Source organism: Salvelinus namaycush, chromosome 13 (genome assembly GCF_016432855.1).
Source record: "Salvelinus namaycush isolate Seneca chromosome 13, SaNama_1.0, whole genome shotgun sequence".
In the NCBI taxonomy this organism is placed as follows: Eukaryota; Metazoa; Chordata; class Actinopteri; order Salmoniformes; family Salmonidae; genus Salvelinus; species Salvelinus namaycush.
Genome location: NC_052319.1, coordinates 31,015,102 through 31,041,606, shown reverse-complemented (window position 1 = coordinate 31,041,606; position 26,505 = coordinate 31,015,102). Strand labels below are relative to the sequence as shown.

The following is a 26,505-nucleotide window of genomic DNA, read 5'->3' as shown; positions in this document are numbered from 1 at the left end:
AGAGCAGTAACGATGTCAACTTGTTATTTACTTTCCAAATCTGAATGACTGAGCAATGCGAAAGGAGAATTAATCAACCACTATGTGACCCTACAGGCGAAAAATACAGATCAGTGGGGGAGGGGAATCAACTCAGAGGCCAGATACAATGTAGGGTTGCATCGTGTGAAGATTACTACCAGATCCAACCAACCCAAGGTCTTTGGCCTTTGTGCATTAGAAACATTAGTCCTTTTCTAACAAAGCTAAGATTATAATGATTGCAATTCTTCAAACTTGGAATTCTGATTCACTTCAAATATATATTTTGGGATTACAGTGTAGTTTATTCTTGATTGATGTAGGTGTTTAATCAAACAATAATATTTTACCATATAAAGTAATACATAGGCCTACTTTAAAATAATATCACACAATATGTTTTGTAGGGGTTGCAATGACATTAATCAATAATCATTGTTATCATCACTCAATTTATATTTGTCTTTTAAAATGGCAAATGCAATGTAAAAATTACAAGTAGGCTACCAAAGACAATACATGACTATAGCTACAATGCTCTTTGGTTGAAGTTTGCAGTGGCCATGTTCTGAGACCACATGTAGCCTACATGTACAAGCAATTATGTACAAGAAATTAACTTGAGGCAATAACGGCTAATAACCATAATTTTTAAATGGCACAATAGAGGAAATCATTGAAGAGAGGTCAAACAATGCCATTCACGTGCATTAGAATTGACTATAAATTCTCATTTTTTATCTATAAAGAACATGGCTTGTAGGCAAAATAACATCATGGTATTTCGTTACCATTTAGGCTACTGGAAGGATTTTTATGTTTTGAATAAGCAGGTTCAAGGTCAGGTGCTGATTTTTTCATTGTAGGTCACGACAGTCTCTATCTCTCTCTCTCAGCCCTCTTTCTCTATGCCGATGAGTGCTTGCTGCTGTCTCTTGACGTTCTATTTTCAGAAACGCTGAAAACTCAATTGCATACATCCCCAGCTTTAGACCTCGCGCTTCTTTAAACTTTACATGCCACACACTCATTTGCCAGGAATATATCTTTTAGACCATCTCTGTTACCTTCGGAACGCAGTTAGAGATAGCAGCGGTGGACAGAACTTGAAGTATGATAACCAAAATGGGAGGAAAGTCGTCCCTTGCTTATTGAGTTGCAGGCTCTCCTTGTGGAAGTGGAAGAGGTGGCGGCAACACCACGAGCTCACTCTGAGAAAGGTAAGTTAGAACTTTTGTTCAAGTTTCATTAATAGTAACATTGTATTTCCATGAATTATACATTGTTGCATGTTAATACTTGCCGAACTGAGTAACACTGTTTATTATGACACGTTTACTGGATCACACTCTACATGTGTAGAAATGTCTTCCAACGGAACATTTAGATTTTTAAATTGTTAGTAGTCTAATATAAACGTTGCCTTTTGTTTTAACATAGTAATTTAATTATTGTATATTTTGACATAAATTAAACATTTTGTTGAGCTGCAATACATCAAATGTAGTAACTTCTGGTGGCAGTTATTGTGTTTCCCTGCTGAGTTATAATCCTGACTTTTAGATTAAAGAGTAAATGAAAAAGAAAACGTGTGATGCAACTTAACATACTCAAACTTAATAATAAAATGTAATATTGGCCCCATTTAAAAGGTATTGCTCATGCTGATAGTTCGGAAGCGCATGAGTGGGGGAGGGGAAGTAGAGTCAACTGCACCACCAGTCAGACAGACATTGGTTTCATAGTAGCTTAACCTGCTGCCAGGGTTACTTCTTGTTACAGTATCAGTCAAAATGGTGACATTTAGCTCATGTATAAAATAAACATTCACCCTCCAGCCCATTCAATACATTTGTTAAAATGCTAATTGGGCATTCGATTTTAGAGTTTGTGTATTTCCTTATATTTACACATGAAATTAGAGGAGTCTTTCGAGAATGGATATACTGAATGGTATTGGCGAAGCTTGTGGATAGGTCACTGGGAGGCTTGAGGTTTGGAAGAGGCATCATCACATGGAATGTAGCCTAGGCCTATCCCACTGGGCAAAAACTGGTTGACTCAACGTCGTTTCCACACCATAAATGTTTTTTTAATAATTCCACGTTTAATCAGCTTGGAATTGTTAAAATTTTTCCTTTCTTTAACTAGGCTAGTCAGTTAAGAACAAATTCTTATTTACAATGACGGCCTACCGGGGTACAGTGGGTTAACTGCCTTGTTCAGAGGCAGAACGACAGATTTTTACCTTGTCAGTTCAGGATTTGATCCAGCAACCTTTCTGCACTCGAACTCTGATTGGATTCGCAAAAGTACTTTTTTTCACTCAACTTTTAACCTAAATCCAATATCATGGTAAAATTTTTGGTTGAATTCACGTTAGTTGACAACTCAACCAAATGTAAATACAAAATAGACATTTAACTGATGTCTGTGCCCAGTGGGATGGCACCACCTCTATCACCTGTTGATCTGATGGTATCTAGGTCCTTACGTTAGACACAGAACACAGCGCTGTAAAGACTATACATAAAGTAATTTCCATCCTCCCACTTACATTTTATGGGATAATGTGCAGTCATATAGAACTTGACAACACCCACCAACATTCTTCAATGTCTGGCAAGAGTTTACCAGTACAGTGACACTGGAATTATCGTATTCTAACTCTTATGATGATCCTCCATTACCAAGGAATCTGAACTAATAAAGGCCTAGAATACCAACAAAAACTGGAGCTTGTCTTGCCTGTGTCCGCTGGTTTGGTTGTAGATTGAAACCAAATGAGTCATAAGAACAACTGGTTTAGTGCCATCTATTAAAAGAACAATGGGGGTTTATTATAACTTAATTGCTGCTCCTGGATGACAAGGCTTTTCCATTTGTGGAAATCTACAAGCTATTAGAGAGTGGTAATGTAGAAAGTCATTAGTAAGCTATGACTGTGAACCGTGGCCCCATTTTGGAGATGGAGCAGTATCGGTGGTTAATAGCAACGCAAAGCCTTAATGCAGCGTTTCCCGAGCTCGGTCCTCGGGATGCTAAGGGGTGCACGTTTAGTCAACGCTTAATGATTAGTTGATTATTTGAGTCAGCTGTGTAGTGCTAGGGCAAAACCCAAACATGTGTCCCTTAGGGTCCCGATGACCGAGTTTGGGAAAACCTGCAATGATATTGTCAAGACTTTGAATTGGTTTATGTCTCAGTGAACATTATGTTCTGGGAGATTATAAAGTAGTTTTTCTCCCGATGAGCAGTGTTTCAGAAGACCCAGATTGTTTACACTTGAATGTCTCAGCTTTCTAGGGGGCCTAGATGAATAATATTGTTAGCCATGGTATGTTCAGTGAGCCATGGTATGTTCAGTGAGGTTCAGTGATCTGATTTGGCCTTTGGCTTTAGTGGTGAGTGGTGATGTTGTGTGTTCAGGTTAGAAATGCCTGGATGGTTGTTGCTAAAGTGACTAGAATGACGTATACAACAGCCAACTTAAAATAATTTGGTCACATACACTGGATAGCTGTAGTGAAATGTGTTGTTTTACAGCAGGGGTAGGCAACCCTGGTCATGGAGGACCGCAGGCACTTTATGTTTTTGATTTAACTGACCTGGAAGACCGGGTGTGTTGAATTTAGGCAATCACTGAACTGATCAATTAGCTCAGTTGGTCAGGGCTGCTTTCAGTACATTAAAACGTAATTGAATGGAAGTGGTACTGTACTAAACGACCAGTTGAAAAATGGGGAAGGGTTGGGACCCGCTACCCCTTAAATATGTCACTCATTGCGTCAAGCCACACCATGGCACGCCCAATGAATGGAGTAAACATAACTCAAAGTCTGTTCAAGAATGTTTTGGGAAAACGTGTCATTCAGTAAAAAACGTTCAGCAATGTAGCAAACGTTCAAGCGAACTGATTGCACACCTTGTTTAGGGCCGGCCTAGATGGAACTTAATCCTGCAGTACCTTAGGCACTCCAGGAACAGGGTTGCCTACCCATAGCCATAGAAGTACGGCACCCCTGGAGCAAATTAGGGTTAAGGGCACATTGGGCAATTTTTATTATTACATTATTTTTTTTAACCTTGTCCACTGGTTTGGTTGTAGGACCAATGCTCTAACTGCTAGGCTATCTACCACTCTTTCAGATGGACTCTTTGCCCTAAGTCAGGTTGTAGTCTTTTTTTAATATTAGTTTTTATTTTTCAAATAGACATGTTTTACATACAACAAAAACATTCATTGTCTGAAAAAAGAACGTAGCGTAAAATAGAAAAGGTAACCTATTTCCCTCCATGAACCAATAACACAACCCTACCAGTCTCCACTGTAGGCTAATGGCCATTTAGACGTTCTCCTTCAGTCAGTAGTTTGTTGTTTCCTTTGGTTATACATTTTGTTATTTAGATACATTTGTGAAAGTTACCCCTTTGTGCAAGAGATGAGATCTTTCAAATAGAGGGCATTTTGTGTGGAACTCCCATTTGCTCACAGCAGTGCTTCAATTCCCATTCACCAGCAGTACCTGAAGTTAGCCGCAGATACAGAAACCCCATGTGACAACCGCTCTCAAACTCTGCATTTGTCCAAATATTTATGCAGCAATATTTATTTCTAATAGAACATGGGAGGAGGCATGGCAGGCAAGAGGGGATTACCGGTCACATGGGCCACTAGCCAGTTGGCATGCCAATATTTTACTCAGAAATAACACCCATTGATGGCATTACAGCCTTGTTCAAGACTACATCCATTTATTTGGGATCTGGGATGGTTGTGTTTGTTGTTGTGTCTGGCTCTACCGTCATGACTTTGTTTGTGTGTATGCCATACATATAAAGACAAGTTGGAGGCCTGTCGAGAGTGTACTGGAGGCCACAACAGAAACCTCAATGTACATGTTGTTACGGCAACTGCTCGCTGCAGCTGCGAATCAATCTCTATTCTCAGACCTAAACTGTAATGATTGCTAGTGCCCTTGTTTGAATGCTATAGATTCCAGACAGACCCCATTCTGCTCCTGGTAAAGCACAAAAGTAATTGAGACATATCCAATAAGCTATCCTATGAATTGTGTAACCCAGGAGATAGTGGTGTCATATACGTGTCAGGTTTGTGACGTGTCATAAAAAGGATAGCGAGAGATTCGAGGGAAGTACAGGGGAATACACATTCAGCTTTAAACCCATAGGATTAATGTTTATTGAACGTTGTAAAAAAATAAATATTATTTGTAAAAAATAATGTAGATTTATCTGATGACCTGCCAATTTTTTCCATGTATGATTTCACAATATCACAGTGTAATTGGGGAGCATTTACTGTGAACCCATGATACAACATCAGAAAGGAATTTGTGTGACATTGTATTGTCCCCAATGAGTTGTGAGTTTTTTTTTTGTGTGACAAAGAAAACCTGCATCCCTTCTCTGGAGTTCTGTTGCTGTATTTTTTTCCTGAGAATAATTAGTTTGTTGTGAATACTTACCGTTAAATCATTAGCCTACTGTAAGTTAGCTGTTCGGCATGGCTACCACTAGTGGGGAAAACAATTGATACAGTTGCATATCGCAATGTTATTTTTGGACAATATTCATTTGACTCCAATTATCAATTTGTTAAAAGAATATATATATATTTGTATTTTTTGCTAACGCTAGTCAGCTTTACCTGTGCCAAAACGCCGGTATTTTTCATCTTATAGCTTGGCCTCAATATTATTTTTTAATAGTGAACCAACGTGTTTTCAGCACTTTTATTTCCATGACTGACCCATTTTCTCATGCACAGGTTAGATTGGCATTCCTGAAACATTTTGTTGAAAATGTATTTTCTCTGAGAAATTATGCTAATTGGTTTCACCCAAATTGGCCATGTAAATATATAGGATTCAGATAATATCCAATACATATAGTACCCAACATCTGATTTAGACCAAACTTTTTCCTACCAATGAGTAAGACATGAGGAATCCCCCACTTCCCCATGCCAATCGTACCCCAACAACTAGTATACAGTATCAGTTCTCTATGTTTGACAAGTGGTATGAAGCCGTGGCTTGTAGTATTGTTTTTCCATATTATGTAATGTATTCCCTGTGAATCTGGTGATTCGTTTTTTTGCCCCTGTTCAGAGAAATTAGTAATTTAAGTCACTTGCATTATTTACCATAAAGTAGTGTGAAAGTACCAGGTTTTGGCATGGGATGTGGCGGTGCTGTGGGTGGCTTTGGACCTTTTTGGGGGGATTCCTCATCTTGCTCATTGATATGAAGAAGTTTGGTTAAATCGAAAGTTGGGTGCTATATTTATTGAAACGATTTCAGAACAACCTGAGATGGTGTGTGTCGAAATCCTCTTTCTTGTGCTTTCTGAGGTGGAACGACCCAGTATAGAATCGCAATACATATAGAATCATGAGAATTGCAATGCATATTGTATCGGTACCCAACACGCAAACCACACCGGCTGCGTTGTGTAGACTTACATGTATTCTGTAATTTCACCCACACAGCTTGCGTGAATAAGCGTCTGCGTAGCCAAGTGCTAAAATAGAACATGGTTCTATTTGAAACACTCAACGCGCTGCGCTGCAAGTGCCCTCCGTAATGGATATCAGGAAGATACAAACCCACGTGGATGCTTGAAAGACAAACGAGGCGAAATTAATAGCAGATAATTAACTTAAAAACAAACTACGTTTCCCTTTATATCTGTGAATTAATTGTCGGAGTAGAGAAACACACGTTTTGTATGACTCCAGTTTAAATTTCTACAAAGAACCAACTAAAAAGAGGACCATATGCATGTCAGGTAAAATAACAACCCAATGTTCATCTCCCAGGACAAGCTAGCTAGCTAAATGTCCAAGAATGTTTCATGTATGTTTCGACTTGCCCCAAAATTAATATAAATTGATTCACAGTTGGTTTTGGAATTTTAATCTGCGTGTCATGATTGCGTCTGGTGGGGATAAACAAAATCAACATACGCATACACGCAGTCAGCATGTAAGTATTGTGATTTAATCGTATTGTTAACCAAAGTCGAAACAGTATATATTTTTTCTAGAAATGGGACATACGGTCACGGCAGTTAAAGGAAAATAACACTGATGTTAATAATTAATGCTGGTAGTTGTAAAGAATTCTGCTGCTCTCATTATGTTTGTATGGGCCATCTGTCTGGTCTGGTGTGCAGCCTTGACCATGGCCTCTCGCTCTTCTGGTTTCCAGGATAACCCTGTCCTTGAATATTGGCTCTTAGAACACAGCTCTGGAATGGATACCAAACCAACGTGTAGGAGCCATTGAACGTTTCATGTCTGCCTTGGTTAGCCTTTATCTCTTCCATTTCCTACCGTTTGTAATTTGAAACACTCACCCATACACTCTCATAGTAATACCACAGTCTGGAGGTTCTAAGAGTTTGACTAACACTGTGACAAGTAATGCAGACTTTTGCTTGTATTAGGCTTGGTCGGTACACACACACACACACACACACACACACACACACACACACACACACACACACACACACACACACACACACACACACACACACACACACACACACACACACACACACACACACACACACACACACTTGAAGTCGGAAGTTTACATACACTTAGGTTGGAGTCATTAAATCTCGTTTTTTCAACCACTCCACAAATTTCTTGTTAACAAACTATAGTTTTGGTAAATCAGTTAGGACATCTACTTTGTACCTGACAAAAGTAATTTTTCCAACAATTGTTTACAGACAGATTATTGTTGATTTGCCTAGTTAAATAAAGGTAAAATAAATAAATGGAAAAACCAAACCTGTAACAATCAAATCCGAAACCTTTATTTCCGCCTAACGACCTAGTAATAATTGTGTTACATTTCTGCCTATGGGTGAGTATGAAACATAGCTGTAATGCTGAGCAGGTATTGGAACGTAATACGCTCTTAATAAACTCTTGATGGTTGCTAGGCAGCACCAGTTAACCATCCTCCTGACAGTTGTAAACTTTGGGAGGCATGTCTCTTCCCCCATCTCTTCACACAGCCACCACTAAGCATGCACTAGTTTCTTAACCACAACAGGGTGGGTCCATAAAGAATTACTGTGGGAATAAATATCACTGAATGATGAAAATAATGGAGTAAAGTAGGCTAATGCAATTGAAGGCTTGTATCAAATTGTCGCTTACTGAAAGTCCCAAAGTCATCCAATCATCGTAATAAATTTGAAGAAATAGCCTACCCACATGTGGTCAACTAGATAATTGAGACAGTGCCACCGCGCAGCGTTGAGACAAGCATGGGGACTCTCTTGATAAATCAATTGTCAAATTTTTGTTTTCACTGAATCTCTGTTTGGATATTGGTTAGGCTATTATTAGGCTGGGGAAATGTTAGCTAAGTTGAGGTAAGTGTTGTTCATGATCATCTTGTCAAGTTGGCTCATTTATTACAACATTTTGCCAGCATGTTATGGAGTTTAACATGTGGATTATTTTGCTCTTCAGTCGCTTAATAGCCTAGGCCTACTCCCGATCAAAAGCCTGTGACTTTATGGGCTTGTTTCACTGAATCGCTGTCTGTTTGGTTAATTGGTTTCTGGCTGGGCAAATAAGTGGAGGTGGTATAACTAATTTGTTTGTTTTCTCATCTATCACTGATCAGAAACATTTAGCATGCAGTAATGTAGCCTAAATCAAGTGTAGGCCTCTTGTTTTGCTCGATCGTGTATAGGTAACTCCAAAAACCCATGGAGGTTGTGAAATACTAACACGAGACATATGCTTTGAAAACAGGATTTCTATTGTTTTCTATCTTTGTCATGAAGATACTCTCAATGTAATACACTACGTCTGCTCCCTAATGAAGTGGAGTGAGGGTAAGAAAGAGATGAAATGCGGATCAAAAAAGCATGGGCTTGGGCTCTGTTTCAAAATATCACCTTTTTTATAGGACAGCGGTTCCACACAATCCTGTGACACAAGTTGGGCGGGAAAAATATTATTTGTATTTTATTCTGTTATATTCCATTATATTCTTACTTCAAAAAATATATATGTATGTATATGTGTGTGTGTGTGTTGACTGTGATGGACGGGGGTGTGTGTGTGTCTTGTCTGTTTAATGAACTATTGATTTCATTAATTTGGACGTAACATAATTAAACTCAACATATGCCATTGTTTATTAGTCTTATAATGTTTCTTAGTACCTGCCTAAACAAATTAATAATGGATTTCTTTTGATGGTATATATTCAATGAATTTATTAAAATAGACGCACACCCACATCTGCACACCACTACTACCACTCGTCGCCAGCATGCACAGGGAATGTATAAAAGGCATATGCAGGCAAGAATGTTTTTTTGTTACAGACAAAATACTGTAAATCCTATGTGAAAGCAGTATCTGTCTCTATCCCATGTATTCTCCAGTGAACCCTAGAATTAAGGTTATAGATGACTCCAGGATATGGCAGTAGATGTGTCCATCCATCTGATTGGCTGGCAACAATGTACATAACACTTGAGACAACTGGCTCCCATGTTATTTGCCATTTTTTCGAGTAATTTGTGAATTATATAATGGTAATAAAAATGTAGTCCAAACTCCATGTTTGGCATACATGCTGCATTGATGTCAATGGTTGATATTAGTGATGCACCTATATGCCATTTTTGGCCGATACCGATACCCGATATTTTCATTTCCAAAAAACCCGATACCGATATGATTTTTTTTGCGGCCTTCTAAGCATTCAAATAGTTAACACACACACGGACGCAGCGGTCTAAGGCACTGCATCTCAGTGCAAGAGGCGTCACTACAGTCCCTGGTTTGAATCCAGGCGGTATCACATCCGGCCGTGATTGGGAATCCCATAGGGCGGCGCACAATTGGCCCAGCGTCGTCCGGGCCGTCATTGTAAATAAGAATTTGTTTTTAACTGACTTGCCTAGTTAAATAAATGTTACGCACACACACCACACTAACCAAAAAGTTATTTTTGGCATTTACGTATGTCCCCATTACCAGTAAAACATAATAAATTCCTATTTCTTTCCCTCACTTGCTGTGCTGTTTCGTTGTTCATTTGGTCAGTCGTTTCATACTCAACCAGGATTTCTATGGAATGCCGTTTGGGTCTTTGCGTGTCAAAAAAGATACACGTCAAATAACACGACATAATCTGTTTCAGTAGCTATAGTTAGCTAGCTAACTATATAGCTAGGTGTCATCATCTAAAATAACCCTAATTTATAAGACAGTTCTTATTTGATTAATGGTGGTCGGACACATCTATGTGAAGCTAGCCACAATAAGGATTAGGCACAATAGTGGAATTTGCGGTTTGCCTTCAAAATAAAAGGCTAAGTGCAAGACTAACCGCAAAGTCCACTATTGTGGCTAATCATTATTGTGGCTAGCTTCACATAGATGGGTCACAACACATAACTCGGTTCGGTCGAGCCTCACTAGCCAGATAAACCTAGCTGGCTGTTTATAACGTTTGCTTTGGGCAACAGGGTTAAGTAGCTGGCTAGCTATGAAATTCAAGTTCAATTTCAATAGGCGAACAACAAGTGGCAACCTAGCTAATACTTACTCACAAGGATTCCTAAATCATTGCTAAGAATAATGAAAATGACTGCAGTTTCTACTGGTCATTGTTTTCAGGTTGGTTGTATTGGTGCTAGCTAGGTACTAAGCTAAAGCTAGCTACCCCAGAAGTTGCGGTCGAACAAATTATGCTTTATTACCAACGCGGTATTGTAAACACATCATTCATGGCCGGTGTTTGCTTGTTTGCAGACTTTTTTTGTACATATTTGACAGTGCTACTGTACCTTTTTTGACACGCAAAGACACATACTATGGAACGTTGTTTGGATGTCGTGAAGCTAATAGCATCGACTCTATTACTGTGTAACTCCGGTAGGGCAACATCTGAAAAATAGCGCACTTGGTAGTGTACTAGTGTACAGTCGGGAAAAGCCGACATTTTGTTATTACGTCATGTACCTATGTTATATACTCTACCGTTCAAAAGTTTGGAGTCACTTAGAAATGTCCTTGTTTTTGAAAGAAAAGCCCAAAAAAATTTGTACATTAAAATAGAAGCCCATTATCAGCAACCATCGCTCCTGTGTTCCAATGGCAGGTTGTGTTAGCTAATCCAAGTTTATAATTTTAAAAGGCTAATTGATCATTAGAAAACACTTTTGCAATTATGTTAGCACAGCTGAAAACTGTTGTTCTGATTACAGAAGCAATTAAACTGGCCTTCTTTAGACTAGTTGAGTATCTGGAGCATCAGTATTTGTGGGTTCGATTACAGACTAAGAATGGCCAGATGCAAATAACTTTCTTCTGAAACTCGTCAGTCTATTCTTGTTCTGAGAAATTAATGCTATTCAATGCGAGAAACAGACGCCTCACAAGTCCTCAACTGGCAACTTCATTAAATAGTACCCGCAAAATACCAGTCTCAATGTCAAAAGTGAAGAGGCGACTCCGGGGATGCTGGCCTTCTAGGCAGAGTTGCAAAGAAAAAGCCATATCTCAGATTGGCCAATAAAAATAAAAGATTAAGATGGGCAAAAGAACACAGACACTGGACAGAGGAACTCTGCCTAGAAGGCCAGCATCCCGGAGTCGCCTCTTCACTGTTGACGTTGAGACTGATGTTTTGCGGGTACTATTTAATGAAGCTGCCAGTTGAGGACTTCGGAGGTGTCTGTTTCTCAAACTAGACACTCTAATGTACTTGTCCTCTTGCTCAGTTGTGCACTGGGGCCTCCCACTCCTCTTTCTATTCTGGTTAGAGCCAGTTTGCGCTGTTCTGTGAAGGTAGTAGTACACACCATTGTATGAGATCTTCAGTTTCTTGGCATGGAATAGCCTTCATTTCTCACAACAAGAATAGACTGACGAGTTTCAGAAGAAAGATCTTTGTTTCTGGCCATTTTGAGCCTATAATCGAACCCACAAATGCTGATGCTCCAGATACTCAACTAGTCTAAAGAAGGCTAGTTTTATTGCTTCTTTAACCAGAACAACAGTTTTCAGCTGTGCTAACATAATTGCAAAAGGGTTTTCTAATGATCAATTAGCCTTTTAAAATGATAAACTTGGATTAGCTAACACAACCTGTCATTGGAATACAGGAGTGATCGTTGCTGATAATGGACCTCTGCACGCCTATGTAGATAACCATTAAAAATCAGCCGTTTCCAGCTGCAATAGTCATATACAACAGTCATAAACAACATTAACAATGTCTACACTGTATTTCTGATCAATTTGATATTTTAATGGGCAGAAAATTAGCTTTTCTTTCAAAAACAATGACATTTCTAAGTGACCCCAAACTTTTGAATGGTAGTGTAGGTATGCTCGATAGCTTTGACATAGTTTTTTAACATCGGTGTTGAACTAGACATCGGGCCGATACCGATGTTGGCATTTTTAGCTAATATTGTCTGATTCCGATATATTCACTGATATATCGTGCATCCCTAGTCAATATGCATGAACGTTCAAGTGAGGCGTGTACATGGATTCTATCTGGTCCTGTGTGATGTGGTGTAGGACGGAGAAGAACTGGGGGCAAAGTTAGTCACCGGATCAGTGGCTGAAAAGCTGCTAGCTGCAATAATGCTTTGATATTGCTATTCACTGTAGTAGTCAATAAATGACTCCCTGATGTAGACCTACTACATCCTGTTAGATTTGACAACCAATGTAACCCTTCAATATTAAAACTACAGAAACACAGTGTAATCTTCAAACTGTTGTCAGTCAATCACCTCTATCCAGGCAGGCAAGGCAGGCGTGGAAGAAGGGGTTTCCTCTAGATACGGTAGTGCTACCATCCCACAGTTTCCCTCCCACCCCACACCACCTGTCGTTTGAGCGAGTCCTTGAGAAAGGCAGACAATAATACACAAATAGTTGTTGCGGCTACCTGATTGTGGCATCATTAGTTATCCTCCCCATTCCCCTCCCTTCTTCCCCCTCTCTCTCCCTTCCCCCAATGGTCAGTCTAACCAAAGGCAGGTTTTACTCAGAAGAGTAGTTCAAGAGAAAATGGCTGCTGTTTCCAGGTCATATGGCAGGTTTTACACATCTGCACATCTGTCAGGAGGTGACTGCACAGGAGAAAATGGGGTTCTCCTCAGCATGTTAGGGTAAAATGTGCCTTCCTGTGTTTTTGTAAACCTCTTTTTTTTGTGTGTCCTGTTTTTCTACATCAATCCCCTTCAAAACCTATACACATAAATGCCTGGCTGTAGAGTTTTTCTTTGCTTTATTGTCTCAGGGTATTTTGATTGCATGTTGTCTTCTTAAAGCCTATGTAATGATTTAAAAAATGTTATTTTACGCTTAATTTATCTTCATATTGAATACTATTTGTTGTGGTTGATGATTAGAAACTTATGTAAATAAGAGAATATACATTTGTACTGTAATTTGCTAGGGTTTTGTGCGTTTTCTCTGCAGTGTATGGACATGGTTGTTTCTCTTTCCTCTCTATATCCAATAAGTAGATGTTAATAGACTTCTCTAGTCTGGGAGAGCACACTGCTTTGTCCTTGAGTTCCAAACACAAACCATCCACATCTATTTTTAGGCCAGATTATCCAGCAAAAATCAGCATTTGCAACCGATTTTTTTCTCTCTGTGTAATTACATCCCCCCATGGTGACCTTATCATGAAGACTTATCGCAGCTTCCCCTGCTTGTAGGTTGTCTGTACTTCTGTACTGTCTGTAGATCTAGGAGAATAGTTAAGCAGTTTATATTTTTACGGTATGAATTTACAATAAGCGGCAGCCATTTCTGTTTTGTAGTGCCACAGAGTGCTTATGTACCATCAGTTGACCCTTCCCCAAATGTTTAACCTCACAGTTAGAGAGGGGAAAAAAGATCAGACCAAAGATCAACGTTTAAAGGCAACTTCATCCTAGAGAAACTAATCCATGCCTGCGCTAGAAAGACTGGATGTGTTTTGTGGAAAAATTGTGAATGTAGCAATAAATTACGTTTTAAATGGAACGCTCATGAAATGCTTACATGACATCAACACTGTTTTGGCTTGAGTCCTGAGATCGTTTTGGTTGAGCCATTTTACCTTCTACAATAAGTGTTTGTACTTACGTGGACAGTCAACCTGATGTGGTGCTCTTTCCAATGAATTTCTAATGGCTCAGGCAGCTACTATAGTTGTCATTTGGTTCGTAACAACTAAAAGAAAATTGGACATTCAGTTAAATTGTGCTGTACTTTCACCACAGCCTCAGGCATAACACTCAGTTGAAACCTAAACATCGTAGCCTGGGTGAATGGCTGGAATCAACTTTACTGTGCATTAAACATGCTAATGATTTCCCTAATGAGTCACAGGGCTGACGACTAATGGGAAGCTCATAACTGTCCAGTATTATTTCCATGTTTCTGCTGCTGCAATCAGTCAACTCCTGGGATGTGCTATATGGAGGCTAAATGCAATTGCTTGGGACTGTTGTGAATGCATGCCCCAAACAAGGAAAACAATTTGGAGCAAGACAAATAATGTATTTGAAATGGGTCTGATGAATGGCAAAACACTATGATGTAGATTATGTGCACCGAAAGATTACATTAGGCAGATATGTTCTTCCAATGATATCATAACTGATATCCCAATTATGATATTTAACAGATAGCATTTGTGGCATAGAGTAGGGGTTGGTCGGTATCCAGATTTTCATACCGTCATACCTTTTCTGTACCTTACCGGCATATACAGTATTTCCGGAAGTGCACACAAGGGGCGCTATTTAGAAAGCAAAAACAATTTAGGCAACAGGGATCTTGATCCAGGAGGGGATTGAATGTCTCTAGTCTTGTAGTATTTAGTTTGAGAATTTTGACATGAGCTAGCAACATTTGACAGACTGGTTTCGTCTGGACAAAAAAAAAAGGTTAGCAACCGGATACCAACGTGTTCTGTGGAGAGAAAAAAAGGTGATAGTTCCAGTATTTGGATAATTGTTGTGATTGGAGGATAGCTGTGAGGTTTATCGAAATCGGGACAAACTCCTCTTCTCCTCAAGCTCATTAATGATAAAATATTTATATTTGAAGATGTCATAAAGGCCAGTCTCTGTGGCAATAACCAGGTAGGTAGGGCAAACAGTGGAATGTTAGCTAAAGAGACTAGTACTCAGGCTAGAATGTCTCTGCTGTAAAAAGAAGCTTGATATTAACATTTAGCCCCTTACCTAACAAGTTAGCAAACCAAATGCAAAGCTGGAACCCCGAGCTGGATATAATTCATTTGACACATCTTAGATTTCTTATAGCTAATCTGACCTTCTATTTTTTTTACGGTATTGAAAATCATACCATCAGTATTTCAAAATACCCCGGTATACGGTATAAACGGTATATCGCCCAAGCCTAGCATAGATTATGTGTTTGATGTGGAAGCAAACTGTATAGGGCAATTCTTCGATAACAGAGTGATGCAGACTAAGATTTTCACTTTAAAATGTATGTTAAACAAAAATGAATGATTGTAAAGTTAAACAAAACGTAGAATTCTATGCACAAGGACCACTTTCAGCAATTTCCACAGAAAATTTTACAAAAACACGTACCTAATAAAGAAAAGTGCAGATGCAAACTTTGGTAACAGAATGACTGTTTGTGCTGTTTGTGCTATCACCAAACTTTGCATCTGCTGTCACAGTCGTGTGGAAAGACGGACCAAGGCGCAGCGTGATTTGAGTTCCACATATTTATTTAAAGTGAAACTTCTAAACAAACACCGTGAATAGTCAAAACAATATCCCACAAAGCAGGTGGGAGAAAGGGCTTCCTAAATATGATCCGATTAGAGGCAACGATTTCCAGCTGCCTCTAATTGGAAACCATACAACCCAGCCACATTGAAAATCAATGACTAGAACACCCCCCTAGTCACGCTCTGACCTAAACACCTGTCACGATCGTCTTTAGGTGAAAGAGAGGACCAAGGCGCAGCGTGATATAAATACATCTTCTTTTATTTGAAGATGAAAACGAACACTAATACAAACTAGACAAAACAACAAACGACCGTGAAGCTACAAAACAAAAGTGCAGACACAAGCAACTAACGTCAAGACATAGACAATTACCCACAACCTACCTAATGCCTATGGCTGCCTTAAATATGGCTCCCAATCAGAGACAACGATAGACAGCTGTCTGATTGAGAACCAATCCAGGCAACCATAGACTTACATAAACACCTACACTGAACACAACCCCATGAACTCTACAAAACAATACAATACAATACAATACAAACACCCTAGACTAGACAAAAAACACACAAACATCCCCCATGTCACACCCTGACCTAACTAAAATAATAAAGAAAACAAAGATAACTAAGGCCAGGGCGTGACAACACCATGGAGAACCGAGGGCTCTCTATGGTCAGGGCGTGACAGTACCCCCCCCCCCCCCCCGCAAAGGTGAGGACTCCGGCCGCAAAACCTGAAACCAAATGGGGAGGGTAGGGGGTGGGTGACTAGTGTCGGTGGTGGCTCCAGTGCAGGTCGTAGCCCCCGCCCTGACCACGGTTCCGGCCATGGAGCTGGGTTGGATGCCGTGCCTGGACTGGGCACCGGTGCCGAGAAAGGCTCCGGCCTTGGAGCTGGACTGGACACCGTGCCTGGACTGGGCACCGGCGCAGAGGAAGGCTTCTGCCATGGAGCGGGACTCGACACCGTGCCTGGACTGGGCACCGGCACAGAGGAAGGCTCCGGCCAGGGAGCGGGACTGGACACCGTGCCTGGACTGGGCACCGGCTCAGAGGAAGGCTCCGGCCTAGGAGCGGGACTGGGGAGGCGCACTGGAGGCCTGGTGCGTGGAGCCGGCACAGGTGGCACCGGACTGGGGACACGCACTTCAGGGAGAGTGCAGGGAGCTGGCACAGGACGTACCGGACTGGGGAGGCTCACTGGAGGCCTGGTGCGTGGAGCCGGTACAGGTGGCACCGGACTGCTGACAGGCTTTTCAGGTCGAATGTTGAGCAGAACACACTTGACCAACATCTCTCTCATCTCTCTCTCTCTCCCCCAACTTCTCCATCGCCTCGCTGACGGTCTCTGGCTCTTCAGGGTGAGTACGGGGAGCTGGCACAGATGGCACCGGACTGATGACCCGCTCTTCCACTCTCCGCTGCTTCGCCGACCACCCCTCGTGCCCCCCCACTGTCCCCGGCATCGTCGCTGTCCTTCCACCTTCCTTGGTGTCTCCTTCCAAGGAAGGGTCTCACATCTGGACATTATTTCCTCCCATGTCCAAAACTCCTTAACCTCCATAACACGCTGCTTGGTCCTGCGTTGTTGGGATATTCTATCACGGTCGTGTGGAAAGACGGACCAAGGCGCAGCGTGATTTGAGTTCCACATATTTATTTAAAGTGAAACTTCTAAACAAAACAATAAGCAAACACCGACCGTGAACAAACGTGGTGCTACAAGCACTCACTCAAAACAATATCCCACAAAGCAGGTGGGAGAAAGGGCTTCCTAAATATGATCCCCAATTAGAGGCAACGATTTCCAGCTGCCTCTAATTGGGAACCATACAACCCAGCCACATAGAAAATCAATGACTAGAACACCTCTCTAGTCACGCTCTGACCTAAACACCATGGAGAACCGAGGGCTCTCTATGGTCAGGGCGTGACATCTGCACTGTTTAACTTTGCAATCATTGGTTTTTGTTTGGCATACATTTTAAAGTAATACATCTGAGTCTAAGCATCACTCTGTTACTGTGGAATTGCTCTACTGACAGTGTCAATGTCACCAATGTTCTCAATCCACCAACTCAATTTGTCCTCACCGTACCTATATCACTCAACAGATCACGACGTTAAAGTGCTCTTGCTAGTTGCCACAGCACAAAGCAAATGCCTAGGTAAGCATTTGTGTCAGAGGTGGGAGAAGTGTATAGGCTGTGTTGTTTCGAGGGAAGCCTAGATGCCCAGGAAGCTCTGTAATGGATGATGCCGTCATGTGCCCATCTGATATATGGATTAGTGCTGAGCCCCCCCCGACCCGTTGGGCTTCGCCTGGTAATTATGTTTCCAGTTGTTTGTTGTGGTGATGGCAGCAATGGCTCGCTGCTTTGATGCCGATAGCCCTTCCCTTCCAGCCTTGCCAAAGAGAAGTGGTGTGTAGGGATGTCTCTGAGTTTTGCAGCCCACCCAGACTGACACAAAGGCGTAGCTAGGGAAAATGGGACCTGCTTCCAGTTTTGGTGTTTTTTGTAATTTTTTAAAATGTGTCATAAATTATTGATCAGATTATTAATTGTGTTTTTGGTTTCATATGATACTGACTCAAGTGATGCCTCTCATTCAATAACGTGGTGGTGTGATTTATGTATTCATGGAACGTTAGTGTGAATCCACACAAGGAGAATGTGTCTCAGTGTGAGATTGATCTTCACACTAGCTCCAAATCATAGCACCATCTCTGATTGTTGGCGGAAAATTCATGTGAACATTCACACTCAGCCAATATCGGGGGTTATTTAATTTGAGCGCTGCATGTCTGCTGTGTGGTGCAATAAAGCCAGAGAGAGTCCATATGAAAGAATATCCCAGTGTAATCGGTGTGAAATGGCTAGCTAGTTAGCGGTGCACGCTAGTAATGTTTCAATCGGTGACGTCACTTGCTCTGAGACCTTGAAGTAGTTGTTTCCCATGCTCTGCAAGGACCACTGCTTTTGTGGAGCAATAGATAACGATGTATTGTGGGAGGCAGTTGTTGTGTTCAGAGGGTTCCTGGTTCAAGCCCAGGTTGGCGAGGAGAGGGACGGAAGCAACACTGTTACTCCAAGGTGAAGACTTGCATTATTCATGTTGAGTAACATGTTTGACCCGGCTGCCACAGAGCCCAGTGGTAATTGGGACAACACTATTCTGTGTCTATTTTGCGCCGGTTGTTGGTATGCTACCAAAATGGAACTCTTTTGAGTCAGTTGAGCTCTGTGTGGTGTGGTATGAAGGTTAGAGGCCTGCATTTCTTACTGACTGGCTCTACTCTGATTCTGACCTGGGAAGAAGTTTGTCCCTCTTGTCCAGTTCTACCCTTCAGACTAGGCTGAATGCACAAAAAGTAACAATGGCCATGATCCAGCTTTCTAAAGGTCAGTTCTAGGATCAAGTTCAAATGTATTGTTAATCTCTGAGGAATTCTTAACCTCTTGTGGGGGTCCGCAATAGAGGTCGACCGATTATGATTTTTCAACGCCGATACCGATTATTGGAGGACCAAAAAAAGCCGATACCGATTAATCGGCCGATTTTTTTATTTTATTTTATTTGTAATAATGAGAATTACAACAATACTGAATGAACACTTATTTTAACTTAATATAATACATCAATAAAAATCAATTTAGCCTCAAATAAATAATGAAACATGTTCATTTTGGTTTAAATAATGCAAAAACAAAGTGTTGGAGAAGTAAAAGTGCAATATGTGCCATGTAAAAAAGCTAACGTTTGAGTTCCTTGCTCAGAACATGAGAACATATGAAAGTTGCTGGTTCCTTTTAACATGAGACTTCAATATTCCAAGGTAAGAGGTTTTAGGTTGTAGTTAATATAGGATTTATAGGACTATTTCTCTCTATACCATTTGTATTTCATATACCTTTGACTATTGGATGTTCTTATAGGCACTATAGTATTGCCAGTGTAACAGTATAGCTTCCGTCCCTCTCCTCGCCCCTACCTGGGCTCGAACCAGGAACACATCGACAACAGCCACACTCGAAGCAGCGTTACCCATCGCACGACAAAAGCCGCGGCCCTTGCAGAGCAAGGGGAATAACTACTCCAAGTCTCAGAGCGAGTGACGTTTGAAACGCTATTAGCGCGCACCCAGCTAACTAGCTAGCCATTTCACATCGGTTACACCAGCCATTAGGCTGATAGGCTTGAAGTCATAAACAGTGCTGTGCTTGCGAAGAGCTGCTGGCAAAACGCACGAAAGTGCTGTTTGAATGAATGCTTACGAGCCTGCTGCTGCCTACCATCGCTCAGTCAGACTGCTCTATCAAATCATAGACTTAATTATAACATAATAACACACAGAAATACGAGCCTTTGGCCATTAATATGGTCGAATCCGGAAACTATCATTTCGAAAACAAAACGTTTATTATTTCAGTGAAATACGGAACCGTTCGGTATTTTATCTAACGGGTGGCATCCCTAAGTCTAAATATTCTTGTTACATTGCACATTCAATGTTATGTCATAATTACGTACAATTTGGGCAAATTAGTTCGCAATGAGCCAGGCTGCCCAAACTGTTGCATATACCCTGACTCTGCGTGCAATGAACGCAAGAGAAATGACACAATTTCACCTGGTTAATATTGCCTGCTGACCTGGATTTCTTTTAGCTAAATATGCAGGTTTAAAAATATATACTTCTGTGTATTGATTTTAAGAAAGGCATTGGTGTTTATGGTTAGGTACAGTCGTCCAACGATTGTGCTTTTTTCGCAAATGCGCTTTTGTTAAATCACCCCCCAGCGTTGCATCGATTATATGCAACACAGGACACGCTAGATAAACTAGTAATATCATCAACCATCCATCAACCATAACTAGTGATTATGATTGATTGATTGTTTTTTATAAGATACGTTTAATGCTAGCTAGCAACTTACCTTGGCTTCTACTGCATTCCCGTAACAGGCAGGCTCCTCGTGGAGTGCAATGAGAGGCAGGTGCGTTAGAGCGTTGGACTAGTTAACTGTAAGGTTGCAAGATTGGATCCCCCGAGCTGACAAGGTGAAAATCTGTTGTTCTGCCCCTGAACAAGGCAGTTAACCCACCGTTCCTAGGCCGTCATTGAAAATAAGAATATGTTCTTAACTGACTTGCCTAGTTAAATAAAGGTATATATAAAAATAATTTAAAAAAATTATAATAAATAAAAAAATCGGCAAAATCGCCGCCCAAAAATACCGATTTCCGATTGTTATGAAAACTTGAAATCGGCCCTAATTAATCGGCCATTCCGATTAATCGGTCGACCTCTACTCCGCAAGGTTCTTTATGAATGATAACTAGCTGTTTTTGGTGAGGTAAATGATTGGAGCTGCCAACATGAATAGGAAGCATTTTACGATGTATAGTTGTCTATGTGGTCTTGAATACAGAATGTGATATATCACATACAATGAGCTCCAGAAGTATTGGGACATTGACACATTTTTTTGTTGTTTCTGTACTCCATCACTTTAGACTGTCAGCTTTAATTTGAGGGTATTTTCATCCATATCGGGTGAACCGTTTAGAAATTACAGCACTTTCTGTACATAGTCCCCCCCCATTTTAGGGGACCAAAAGTATTGTGACAAATTCACTTATATGTATTGAAGTAGTCAAAAGTTTAGTATTTGGTCCCATATTCCTAGCATGCAAGCTTGTGACTCTACAACTTGTTGGATGCATTTGCTGTTTGTTTTGGTCGTGATTCAGATTATTTTGTGCCAAATAGAAATGAATGGTTAATAATGTATTCTGTCATTTTGGAGTCACTTTTATTGTAAATAAAAATATAATGTTTTTCCAAACAGTTGTATATTATTGTGGATGCTACCATAATTACAGATAGTCTTGAATGAAACATGAATAATACTAACCTCCCCTGTTATTGTAATGGTGAGAGGTTAACATTATTTTATCTTTGTTTAACTAGGCAAGTCAGTTAAGAACAAACTCTTATTTACAATGACGGCCTAGGAACAGTGGGTTAACTGGCTTGTTCAGGGACAGAACAACAGATTTTTACCTTGTCAGCTCGGGGATTCAATCTAGCAACCTTTCGGTTATTGGCCCAACACTCTAACCACTAGGCTACCTGCCACCTGATATTTGTGTGTCTAACTTTCTCACTCATTATTATTATTATTCACGATTCACGTAAGTGAATTTGTCCCAATAATTTTGGTCCCCTAAAATGGGGGGACTATGTACAGAAAGTGATGTAATTTCTATACATTTCACCCAATATGGATGAAAATACCCTCAAATTGAAGCTGACAGTCTGCACTTTCACCTTATATGCATTGTATAATTATAATCTAAAGTGCTGGAGTACAGAGCCAAAACAACAAAAAATGTGTCACTGTCCCAATACTTTGGTAGCTCACTCTATTTGTCTGCTTTGCCTTCAGTTTGAAGGCAAAGTTCGCAACTTCAGTTCGCTTTACTCGTCAACAGATACATTGGGCTTTGATACAAAATAAAGTTGATTATTGCAGTGCTCAAGGGCATTTCACACAAACTGGTTGCACCTACAGTTTCAGGATTTTGACGATTTTTTTCTCTGAATTCTAAAGGTATTGTTCCAGTCTCACCTTCATATTTCATACCCTATTATGCATAATATACTGTGTACAGACAGACAATGGATTGATATATTGTTTGAAAATTATTAATCTTTTTATTATTTTTATCGAATATCCGAAACATACAATATACTTGCAGTGAAGCCGCTCAACAACTACATCATACCAGTTGCATGAGAGTGTGTGTGTATTTGCATGTGTACAAACACCTGCACAGCATCAGCCTCAGGCAAACCGGCATTAGTTGTAAAAACACTGCCCCTCAGTGTCATTCAAACGTACTTTTTGTTATGTTTTATTTTTACTTAAAAAAAATAAAAAAAACGTATCTTTGACCATCATTCTATCTCCCGCACAGCAACTCCACTCCCTCAGCTTCCCTCAGCCCATCCCATCTATCTCTGCTGGCCACCCACTTCGTGTTTCCACGCAGCACATATCTTTCAACTATGCTGTGATGTTTAACGTACAATTTCAATTATCTAATCGAATAGAATCTACAGATTGCGTGTTGAAGATAAATACTTTTACTAAGAGTATTAGTATATTCGGAATTGACTGACCCGGTCTCTCCAGATCTCCTAACAATACAATTTCTAGTGTCAATTTTAGGTCCATGCTATGCATTTTCAGCCATTCCTGAACCTGAGACCAGAAACAGGCTACCTGAGGGCAATACCAAAATAAACGGTCTATTGATTCTGTATCCTCACAACAAAATCTGCAGAGCTTCGATGATTTTATGCCCCAAATATTCAACATTTTGTTGGTGGCAAGAATTCTATATAGTAATTTTAGCTGAAAAGCACGAAGTCTTGAATCTTGCGTTGTTTTATATATCAACTCATATATCAACCATCGAATACATCAAAAATCTCTTCCCAACTATTTTGCAATCTGTATGGCACAGTTGTCAACATCCTGGTCCTCAAATGAAACTGGTATACTTTCCTATTTATGCTATTTTTATTCCCCCGCCAGTTTTGATACTTTATATTGGGCAGACAGACCAGTTGAGTTTGAGTTTATTTTATTTTTACAGGGACAGTGCACATTAATCAACGTTTCAGTAAAAGTGACAGTTTTAGCCAGCCGGCTAATTTTCAACCGCAGTCCCTGGGCAGGTTATTAAAAACAATTACAATATAGACAATCATTAAGCAGTGAGCACACGCAGAGCAACATAGGACAAGCAAGACATAGCATACAGACAGAGTTCCCTACCTCCTCCCACTGCCCCCTGCCTCCTCCATTTTCGGGGTAATGCTGAAATCAATTGGTTGTACTCTCGAGCAGACCTTCCCGTACAATTCTGATAACTCCATGAAGGACATAACTCTACCATTCCAATTTACAATATCATTTAAGAACACAATACAATTTTGAAACATCTTTCCCATAAAAACAGGTATTTTATCAACCAGCACATTTGAGTTCAGCCATAATATTTGTTGTAATATTTGTTCTACCTTTTCAGGGGGATGAAATTTAAATTGTAGCCAGCTCTGCAATACTTGTTTTGAAAAAGAGAGATACTTTGAAAAAGGTATCATTTTCAATTAATCGAAAATGAGACATGGCAATCTGCACAAAGGCAAAAAGGCCATTTTTAAACAATGGATGAGCTTTTCTTAGTAATCTACTTGAGAACCATTTAGGGTTCAAGTAAAACTTTTGAATGAGTGAAGCTTTTAGAGAGAGGTTTAGTGCTTTTATATTTAATATTCTCAACCCACCCAATTCATATTCATTATATAGATAGGCACGTTTTATTTTGTCTGGTTTAGCGTCCCAGATAAAGCAAAATATTTTTTGCTCATATGATTTGAAAAACGAATCATCAGGAGTAGGCAGCGCCATAAGTAAGTTAGTAAACTGAGATATGACTAAGGAGTTAATCAGTGCAATTTCATCATAAATAGACAGGTATTTACCTCTCCATGGTTGCAGGATCTTCTCTATTTTTACAGGTTTTCTATTTAAATTCATTGTGGAGAGCTTATTTATATCTTTTGTGATATGAATACCAAGTATGTCTACTTCACCATCAGCCCGTTTTATCATCAACCCAGGGTTTATAGGTCAACTGTAAAAGTTGTATATTTTAAAGATCCAATACGTAATATTGTACAGTCGTGGCCAAAAGTTTTGAGAATGACACAAATATTAATTTTCACAAAGTCTGCTGCTTCAGTTTGTATGATGGCAATTTGCATATACTCCAGAATGTTATGAAGAGTGATCAGATGAATTGCAATTAATTGCAAAGTCCCTCTTTGCCATGCAAATGAACTGAATCCCAAAAAAAACATTTCCACCGCATTTCAGCCCTGCCACAAAAGGACCAACTGACATCATGTCAGTGATTCTCTCGTTAACACAGGTGTGAGTGTTGACGAGGACAAGGCTGGAGATCACTCTGTCATGCTGATTGAGTTTGAATAACAGACTGGAAGCTTCAAAAGGAGGGTGGTGCTTGGAATAATTGTTCTTCCTCTGTCAAACATGGTTACCTGCAAGGAAACACGTGCCGTCATCATTGCTTTGCTCAAAAAGGGCTTCACAGACAAGGATATTGCTGCCAGTAAGATTGCACCTAAATCAACCATTTATCTGATCATCAAGAACTTCAAGGAGAGCGGTTCAATTGTTGTGAAGAAGGCGTCAGGGCGCCCAAGAAAGTCCAGCAAGCGCCAGGACTGTCTCCTAAAGTTGATTCAGCTGCGGGATCGGGGCTCCACCAGTACAGAGCTTGCTCAGGAATGGCAGCAGGCAGTTGTGAGTGCATCTGCACGCACAGTGAGGCGAATACTTTTTGAGGATGGCCTGGTGTCAAGAAGGGCAGCAAAGAAGCCACTTCTCTCCAGGAAAAACATCAGGGACAGACTGATATTCTGCAAAAGGTACAGGGATTGGACTGCTGAGGACTGGGGTAAAGTCATTTTCTCTGATGAATCCCCTTTCCGATTGTTTGCGGCATCTGGAAAAAAGCTTGCCCGGAGAAGACAAGGTGAGCGCTACCATCAGGCCTGTGTCATGCCAACAGTAAAGCATCCTGAGACCATTCATGTGTGGGGTTGCTTCTCAGCCAAGGGAGTGGGCTCACTCACAATTTTGCCTAAGAACACAGCCATGAATAAAAGAATGGTACCAACACTTCCTCCGAGAGCAACTTCTCCCAACCATCCAGGAACAGTTTGGTGACGAACAATGCCTTTTCCAGCATGATGGAGCACCTTGCCATAAGGCAAAAGTGATAACTAAGTGGCTCGGGGTACAAAACATTGATATTTAGGGTCCATGGCCAGGAAACTCCCCAGACCTTAATCCCATTGAGAACTTGTGGTCAATCCTCAAGAGGCGGGTGGACAAACAAAAACCCACAAATTCGAACAAACTCCAAGCATTGATTATGCAAGAATGGGCTGCCATCAGTCAGGATGTGGCCCAGAAGTTAATTGACAGCATGCCAGGGCGGATTGCAGAGGTCTTGAATAAGAAGGGTCAACACTGCAAATATTGACTCTTTGCATCAACTTCATGTAATTGTCAATAAAAGCCTTTGACACTTATGAAATGCTTGTAATTATACTTCAGTATTCCATAGTAACATCTGACAAAAATATCTAAAGACACTGAAGCAGCAAACTTTATGAAAATTCATATTTGTGTCATTCTCAAAACTTTTGGCCACGACGGTACACTTTATCATAATTAGGTTTTAGTATAGAGAGCACTGAAAAGTTATCTAAATCTTCAATGAGACATTGCAGGGATCTAGCTTGCGGACTTAATATAAAACTTGAGTCATCAGCATACATGGACACCTTTGTTTTTAAGCCTTGGATTTCTAATCCTCTAATGTTGTTATTGGATCTGATTTTAATAGCTAGCATTTTGATGGCCATAACGAATATATATGGTGACAGCGGACACCCTTGTTTAACTCCTCTTGACAATTCAAAACTCTCTGAGAAGTAGCAGTTATTTACTATTTTACACCTGGGGTTGCTATACATAATTTTTACCCATTTTAAAAGAGA

General features: G+C 40.3%; 1 protein-coding gene across 1 annotated transcript in view; it reads left to right on the top strand.

The window, feature by feature from the left end:
* The first annotated feature begins 819 nt into the window (after positions 1 to 819).
* LOC120058433 (F-box-like/WD repeat-containing protein TBL1X) overlaps positions 820 to 26,505 on the top strand; it is a 42,702-nt gene continuing 17,016 nt past the window's right edge. The window contains exon 1 of the mRNA XM_039007086.1: positions 820 to 1,241. The gene's annotated coding sequence lies outside the window, so the exon portion shown is untranslated. The remainder of the gene's footprint in view (positions 1,242 to 26,505) is intronic.